This window comes from Echinops telfairi, unplaced genomic scaffold (assembly GCF_000313985.2).
Source record: "Echinops telfairi isolate 266 unplaced genomic scaffold, ASM31398v2 ScPeMD7_7469;HRSCAF=8507_1, whole genome shotgun sequence".
Taxonomy (NCBI): Eukaryota; Metazoa; Chordata; class Mammalia; order Afrosoricida; family Tenrecidae; genus Echinops; species Echinops telfairi.
The window spans coordinates 131,466,311-131,475,404 of record NW_022111373.1 but is presented as its reverse complement, the minus strand read 5'-3'; positions in this window follow the sequence as shown (position 1 = coordinate 131,475,404).

The window sequence follows — 9,094 nt, the reverse complement described above, 5'->3', positions numbered from 1 at the left end:
TCCATCACTCTATCTGACAATATTCTGCTTCCATATGTGAGGTTTTGAGTACCTGGCAATATGTCCATGCTATCTATAAGGTTTTCAGTGGCTAAGTCATCAGATGTAGACAGTCTATTTTTTCTTCATAGTCTGTTCTTACTTTGGGAACTGCCAAAGCTTGTTCACATGAGTGACCTTCCTGGTATTGGAAGTGTCAGTGACATAGCTTCCAAGAGCACAGCAGCACGCAGGCCACCACAATATGAGAACTCATTGACATGTTGAAATCAGTGTAGTGGAGTGATTTTTTTTCTTATGTAGTTCTTTTACCCATGACACTGTAACTCCCAACAAATGATTAGTTAGGACGATGCAAATAGAATGTGTGTAAAATTAATAGAGGGGATGGTTAGTTTTCATTGTCACTCCCTGGTTATGAGCATGCATCTTTTCTACAGTGTGAGAGGGAGGTCCCCGGACCATGAGAAGAAGAGCATGTTTATGGCCTCAGAGGAGGCCTAGATCAGAAGCGCTAGAGACTGTGTAACAGAGACTATGAGCCAAAGCAATGGCACCAGGGCAAGAACAGAGGCTGAGGCAAAGAAACCATTAGACAGAACACAAGAGCGGCATTGAGACTGTGGGACTTTGGTGTAGGGCAGTGAGCTGGCTTCCTGGCCCATAGAGGCACAATTCAACAGATCATTTGGCTGAGAGGCTGAGAATCAGAAAGAGACTGCTGCTGGCTGAGGAAAGGCACTAATGGGGATCAACAAGTGTATCCTTACTGTTTACAGACTTTGATTTGTGGCAACTTGTTAGCATCCCTGATAAAATCCATAATTAAGAATTTTGTCTGTCAGTTCTGTGTGGTCATTGCAACAAATTATTGACCCCAGCGGAGAAGTAGAATGTCATGTGAGGAAAGGGTGGTGTGAAAATAGGGTAAAAAATAATTGGGGTTGGGGGGAAGACTATCTGAGCCCATAGAAAGAGAGAAGCTGGAGGAAGTCATACAAGCCTCTCATGTTATTTTCTCAGGGGAGAAGATAGAGATGAACTACAATATATAGATGAGCGACAGGTTACTTCCTGGTCCATGGAGACAGACACCTTGGCACGATGTGTCTGAGAGGATGATGATGAGAGAATTGGCTGCTGGCTAAGGAGGGCTGTTGCTGTATAGGCCAATGACTGCATCTTTAGTGTTTACTAATCCTGGTAGTAACCTGTTAACTTCCCTAATATAAAACAAAAACCAAATTTACTGCCACTAAATTGATTCCAACTCATATCATTTTCATCCCCATAGGTAAGAGCAGAACTGCCCTGTGTGTTTCAGAGACTCTAACTTTTTATGGAAGTAGAAAGCTCCATCTTTCTCTTGTGGAGCTGCTAGTGGTTTCAAGCTGCTGTCCTTATGATAGAAACCCAATGTGTAACCACTAAGTCACCAAGACTTTCCTGAGAATCCTGCTGTGAGTTCTATGCACCTATTGCAATGAATTATCGAACCCAACATAGACGTAGAGTGACTGGAAGAAAGTTTGATGTCTGAGCAGGTAAAGAAGAATGGAGTATAGAAGGATGCCTGACCCTTACCTCACAGCAATAGGAAAGGCAGACACAATCAGATATGTCTTCTCTGTAGTTATCCATATGCATTCACATGGATCCTTGTTAAATTTTGTGACCTCTATTTGGAACTACTTGTTATGCACTCATACATTTGACAGTCTCTAGAGAAGGAGCCCAGTTGGCTCAATAGTTAAACACTTGACTGGTAAACATCAGTGATTCTTACCCACCAGCCAGTCTTCCAGAGAAAGAAGGTCAATTTAATCCCATAAAGATTACAGTTCAATCAAACAAGTGGCTTTCTAGCAGAAAAGCAAGCCTACATGGAAGAAGCACACCAGCCTGTGTGATCATGAGATGTCAACGGGAATGGGTATCAGAATTTCAAAAACAAGCAGTTAAATGGATGTGAAGGAGCACGGACAATGTGGAGACCCAAAACCTTCCTGTAAGACAATTGGACAGACCCTCACAGAAGGGTCACATGGAAGGAATGCTAAATCCAGGTATAACACTGATGAAACACATAACTATCCTCTAGTCCTTTAATAGTTCCTCCCATTACTATTATGGTATGTGCCTTATCTCATTAATTTGTTAGACCTGTGTAGATTCAGTTGTTAATTAATATCACTCAATGCATGGAAGCCAAGATGCATAACCCTTCAGAAATAGTAATGGGAGTAATGACTTCCTAAGGATAAAGGAGGAGGGGGACAGAAGGGAGTTGATAGCAAGGATGATTATATAATCCAACTCAAGGGGAGCGAATAACAAAATTGTAGGTGAATGGATTTATTGGATGGGGTAAGATGGCAAAATAATAATAATAATAATGACTCATGGAGGGAAGGGTGGGGGATGCAGGGGATAAAGGGAAGTTGATATCAAGGAGTTCAAGATGAATGGCAGTGTTTGGAAACTGATTGTGGTAACAACTGTACAATTATGCTTGACCTAATTTAATTATGGATTCTTAAGTTATCTGTATGACATTCTATAAAAGGATTAATTAAAAAAAACACAGCCAAGAAAAATTGTATGTGTTTTTCTATACTGCCAATTACATCTCTATGCATTGATTTTAATTCATGACAGAAAATAGGTTTTAATTGATTAATTAATGTATATATTTTAAAGCTAAACAACTATTAAATATCAGAGACAAAATTGAAACAGAACCACTTATTTGAAAGAGCAAGTTTATTCCTGTACATTGAGATTCTCTATAGCTAATGTTCAAGTTCCAAATATTGTGAATTAGGGTTTATTTATATGTTATTATTATCATTTTTATTATTAAGTAAACCACTGTAAATCTCTCTTCTTTGACATGGAGATTCTATGCAAGCAAATTGTGTTTCTGTTAAAGGAAAATATGAAGTATTTTAATTTGGTGAAAATAAAACTGAAGGTCGATTGTATTTCCTTTGATAATTCCTGCCTACAATATTGAAACAAATTGAATACTTGATCTCGGTAAACTACGCAATATGAATTATGCTATCACAATAGAAAAAATGCAAAATTATTAAAATTATTCTATTAGAAAGCAAAATGCACATGTAAAATAAAAGGCAAATATAATCAGAATATGTTTAGATATTTATAAGGTAGCTTCACAAAATATTGCAAAAAAAACTGAATAAAAAGATAATAAATTTTTCCACTAACTTTTAGCAAAACTTTTTATCATGAATCGCATGAAGATTTACTGAGCAGATCCTCTGTTTGTCACAAACTTCTCAAAAATCTCTCATACTTCAAATTCTGTGATTATATGATAATGTGGCAGTTATATAATCTGCCGTCAATGTGAGAAAGGGGTGGAATCTAGCCTGTCAATCAGGTCGTAACCAATGAGGCCTCTGTGTGGGAATTGCTTCCTGAGGATTCTGGGAACTTCTGTTTTCCTCCCTGAAAGTGGGACACACACTCTCTCTGCTTTGTCTTCCTGCTGTCAAGCCACATGGAGCTACGCTGATGGAGCCAGAGCCCTAGACCTGGAGGGGCCACATGGAGACCCACGACAGGGCTGAGATGCTCTCACCACCACTGGATTCACAAGACTTTTCTCCCACTGACCTGTGATATTCCTGAATTCGGGGTCATTGCATATGTTGTGTGAGTCTGAAGAGGAATTTATAGACTGGTATCAGCTAATACAGGACTTATGGACTTGAACTGGACTGGGCTGTATGTTTTCTTATTATGCAATTACTCTTTGATATAAAGTTCTCTCTTACTATGAATTTGTCTCTCTAGTCAACCCTGAGTAACACAGAGAGGTATCAATCATAGCCAGTATGCTATATTATGGAATAGAACTAAGAGAACACTGATTGCTTTCCCACCTCAACTATTATCTCATCTTATCACCTATCAAAAACAATTGCCAGGTTTCAGCTCCTACACAGTGATGTACGCCCTCCTCCCTCACCAACAATTTCATTGCAGAATTCTATGGTATAGGAAGAGAGACGTCGGATAGGGCAAGATATGACAAAATAGTAATTTGTAAATTATCAAGGGCTCATGAGGGAGGGTGAGTGGAAAAGGAAAGGGAAATTGAGGACCTAATGCCGGGGTCTTAAGTGGAGAGGAAATGTTTTGAGAATGATGAGGGCAATGAATGTACAAGTGCGTTTTATACAATTAATGTATGTATGGATTGTGATAAGAGTTGTATGAGCCCCTAATAAAATGATTTAAAAAAAGAAAAGGAAGCAATAAAAAAAGAAACTAGGAACCTCAACAAAAAGCATATTACCATCATAATTCCTGAGAAGTTGGATTAGAAAATTGTTGCGTAGATTTACCTTTTCAAACAGTTCTACAATGTATTTCACAATTTTCCCATTTGTGTGTCAATTAGCCGGCCTATAGAATACATGGACTACTTGATAGATTAGCAAATGCTGGTGAGAGGATATACAAGGGATCTCAAAATTTGTGAGAACATTACATTAATTTTCACTTCTATTTTCTATAATTTTGAAGTCCTCTTATATATTATTTACATACACACAAAATATACTTGTTAGTTGTATTTTTTGATACATTAACCAGTGAGCCCTAGTGGGTCTGTCTTGCAAGGTTGGACTGCTAATCCCAAGGTTAACTATTCAAGCCTACTACCCACTCACTCTGTGGAGAAAATTGAGGTATTTGTTTCCATAAAGACTTACAGTAAGTTGAAATGGATTTCATTGATGGTGGTGTGTTTGGGATTTGGAATTAAATGAGTAGGAGTTATGATGGTTCAATGTTTGCCCACTTGGCTTCTAGCCCACCCAGCACTTCCCCCTGAGAAAGAACTGGTCCTCACCTGCCCTCAAGAGGACAGTCAGGAAAACGCATTGAAGTAGTTCTCCCCTGTCACATGTGGCCATGTGAGTTGGAGTCAATTTGATGGTGCCTGACAGCAGCAGCATTCCACTGGGCACAAACAAAACTTTATGAAACATCTAACTACTTATTCCCTAGTTATGGATCCACTTTACCCTCCAATTTATCATTCAAATGCAGAAAGGGCTTTAGCATATTTGGAACTCTGGTCTAATAATTAAGAAAGAAGTGTCATTGATAACAGAATAATCAGAGTTGAAGAGCACTATGCAATTATGAAGTTATTTGTGATGTGGTAAAGCATGACTTCACATCAATATATATAAAATCAAAATCCTCACAACTGGAAAAGAAAGATTAAGATAAATGAAGGAATTATTGAAGGTGTCAAAGGATTAATTCCGCTTGACTCTGCATTCAATGCCTAAGAAAGCAGCAGTCAAGACAGTAAGCAACATACTAGTGCATTTGGTGCTTCTGCTGCAAAAGAAGACGGTAAAGTGTTGAAAGGTGAAGATGATTTTCAGAACTAAGATGCCATAGAATTTTAAATCACCTCATGTGCAGAGGAAAGCAAGATAACGAATAAAGGACACAAATGAAAAAATGATTATCTTTGAACATAACCATACTATGGACTGACAGAAAATTGCAGGGAAAATACTACAGAGAGTACAGACAAATGACTTCTTAAAAGTGCAGAGGAAAAGCCGCTACCTCCCTAACTTTGAATGTGCTATCACAGAGGAACTTCATACTTGGTGAAGGGTCAGCCGAAAAGAGGAAGACCTTCAAAAGGAAAGAAGGACGTGGTGCAGCATCAATGAGATCACACACAGCCATGATCTGAAGACAGCGTAGTCTGGGCAGTTTCACTCTGTTGCAGGAGCGGCATTATGAATCGTCAACACCTTTATGACACCTCACATCAGCACGATTTTCTATTTTAATACAATGTATTTCAGATAACTTAACGTTTTAAGAGATGCCATTTTAATGAAATGATTATGTATATGATCAAATAATAAGATAAAACTGAATCATGTGATTGAAAGTTATGTCATAAGAGATATGTTAAAATAGTTAAATTTTGATATAGAAATGGAGTCTGAGCGTGAAATGAGTTCAAAGATTTATAGAACATCTTTCCTATATGATTAGCCATCTTTCAGAAAATATTAGTTTGCTATTATAGAATCATCCAATATTTAGGGAAGAATCATACTTCTATAAGCTTAAAAAGTAATCATTTTTATTTGTAAGGATTTCAGAAATATTTCAGAATAATCCCCAAATAACATTATTTTAATTTTTTTAATTGAACTATTCCACATTTTAAAATGTCCATGTATGTACAGTTTAATATTATTCTTCTCATATCAAACAGAAAGGACACCAATCTAAACAATCAACTGCCAAAGAGACCATTCCAGCTCCCAGCTCTACCGAGATTCCAATTCTAAACATAACTTACATATAAAACAATAGTAATTTGTGATTAAATAATCAAAATAATTTGATTTTGAAGACAAGCTTCTCAAAATTTCACCCTTTGTATTTTAGACAAAAACAAAACAATATAAGGACAACAAAACACTTGCATACACCTTTCTCAAGAAAGATATTCTATTAGACAACACACACAAGCACTTATGCACACTATCTAAATAGATTAACATAAGGGTGTTGTCTGGTACTCATAATCCAATAAACATATGTCATATAGACAGCTTGTATTTGATTTTCATGATTTTCAAATTCCTTTGAATAGTTATAATCGGATATTTATATTTAGAGCTATTTTGGACACATTATACATGACCTAGCCCCTATTTTCAATTCATGTTAAGTTTTTGTTAAATTTTTGATTTGCCCATCTAGCCAATGTCACATTTTATGTGATAATGTATATTTTATTATGTTGAGAAAAATCCATAGCAATAATAACAATAAACCATGTAAATCTATTTTCAAGATACTACTATATTTCCTACTGGACTATATGGCTTTCATGATACAGTTCATATTTGATATATTTTTCTTATATGCTCCAAATCATCCTAAATTAATGACTAATGAGCCACAGTCAGAGAATCTCTCTCAGTTAAGTAATCTGATATGTTGTCAGATGACATGGATTTAGATGACTATCGGCAAAGGTCACCGTGAACATGTTAATATTGTTGCTTAACATACAAATCATATATTAATTTTGAGCCAAGAAAGTGTATAGTTTTACTAAATCTCAAAGCTTTTCAAATAGTTTCTTTTAAGAGAAAGGCTTTCCATGATATAAAGGCTTTTATTATTTACATTTTGCTTTATTTATTTTTTCTCTAAATCCTGGCAATAACTTAAGTAAATTAGTTATTTTTTGCTTACATGGCATCAAGTTTTACTTAGGCAGCAAATGTCTATCTTAAGATGTCTTTCTGAACTTCCTTTCTCATTATGTTTGCCCTTTAATTAAACAGCAGATAAAGTAATGTCAAGTTGAGAAATTACCGGTCATTCACTGAGCCATATGTCAATAACAAATAGCCATTTTTACTCATAAACCCCACATTTATGGGTACCATTTTTAATTCCAGAAAGTTATTATAAGGTTATCTTGGCTATGTGCAAGGATGGTAGCAAACAGGATTCAGAATCATGAAACTGTTAGCTGAAGCTATAACTGATAGTCTAAAACAGACAGCAATGTGGAAAATAACATCCAACAATATAACCCATGCCAAGCCACATGGTAAAATAGGGAAAATATTAAGAATTTTTTATTTTAAGTATTAGGTCCATTCTGGAAAAAATAACACTTGACATTTTTGTTGTTTGAGAAATTAGCTTGAGCTAATTCTAAAGTCATCTCATATCTTTGGTGAGACATGTTATGTTACCCAGGGCAACTTTGTAAGAGTAGACATATCTCTGTTAAAGCTATCTGATTTTGATTTTGAAGCTAAGCTTCTCAAAAGCTTGCAAATTTGGAGTTTAGATAACCAAACAGCAACAACAACAAAAAAAAACCCCACAAAAATTCACAAATGTATCTTTAAATATCAAAATGTTAAACTAATAAGTAGACTCATAGGTGAAGTAAGCCACTTCCAATCCAGCAAGAGGAAGTGTAATATATTACATTTGTGCTTTGAAAGTACAGATAAATGGATACATACATACATATAGATGCATAGATAGATTTATAGATAGATGATAGATAGATAGATAGATAGATAGATAGATAGATAGATAGATAGATAAATAGATGGATGATAGGCACATAGATACATAGATTCATAGACAGACAGACATATTTGTTTACCAAAGGGTGTAAAAATAAAATTTATATTAACAAAATATTAAAATTGTTTGGTACAAGAGAATGCTTTTAAGTATCACTAATAAAAACAGAAAATCACTAATTAAAGTGATAATGGTAAGATATTCATATTTGTTGATAGCATAAATGAATTTGGTTCATGCTTATGTGTTGTCATAAGTTATTTAATGTTATTGACCACACAACTCAACTGAACTAATTTCACTTCCATGTAGTTGATGCCAAATTATAGTGACTCTATTAGAGCAAGCCAGAACTGTACCTGAGGATTTCCAAGACTGTAACGCTTAAGTTCAACTAGTAAATGCAGGGGGAAGATGAAATTATTGAGTGTCAGAAGGGAAACTCTAAAGCTTTAGCATATGACAAATCTGGCATTTTTAATACTCATGAGTGAGAGACTACTACCAGTGCTGTATAGAATACAACTAAGTGATGCTCACCCCCCACCCAACATGATCACTGAAGACAAAATGGGTGCATAAGCAGATGTGGTGAAGACAGAGGAGGGTGCCCAGCTTCTAAAAGATATAGTGTCTGGAGTCTTAAAGGCTTGAATTTAAACAAATGGCCATCCAACAGTGAAGCCACAAGCCCACATGGAAGAAGCACACCAGTCGGTGTGATCATGAGGTGTCTTCTAGACTGGGCGACAGGCATCAGAAGAGTCACAACAAACAGTAAACAAACAAACAAAATTACAGTAGTGAGAATGGAGGGGGGTTGGAGCGGAGACCCAAAGCCCATCTATAGATAATGGGACATCCCCCCACATGGGGGTCGTAGGGACGGGATGAGTCAATCGGGGTGCAGTAGAGCACTAATGGATCACACAACAGACCTCTGATC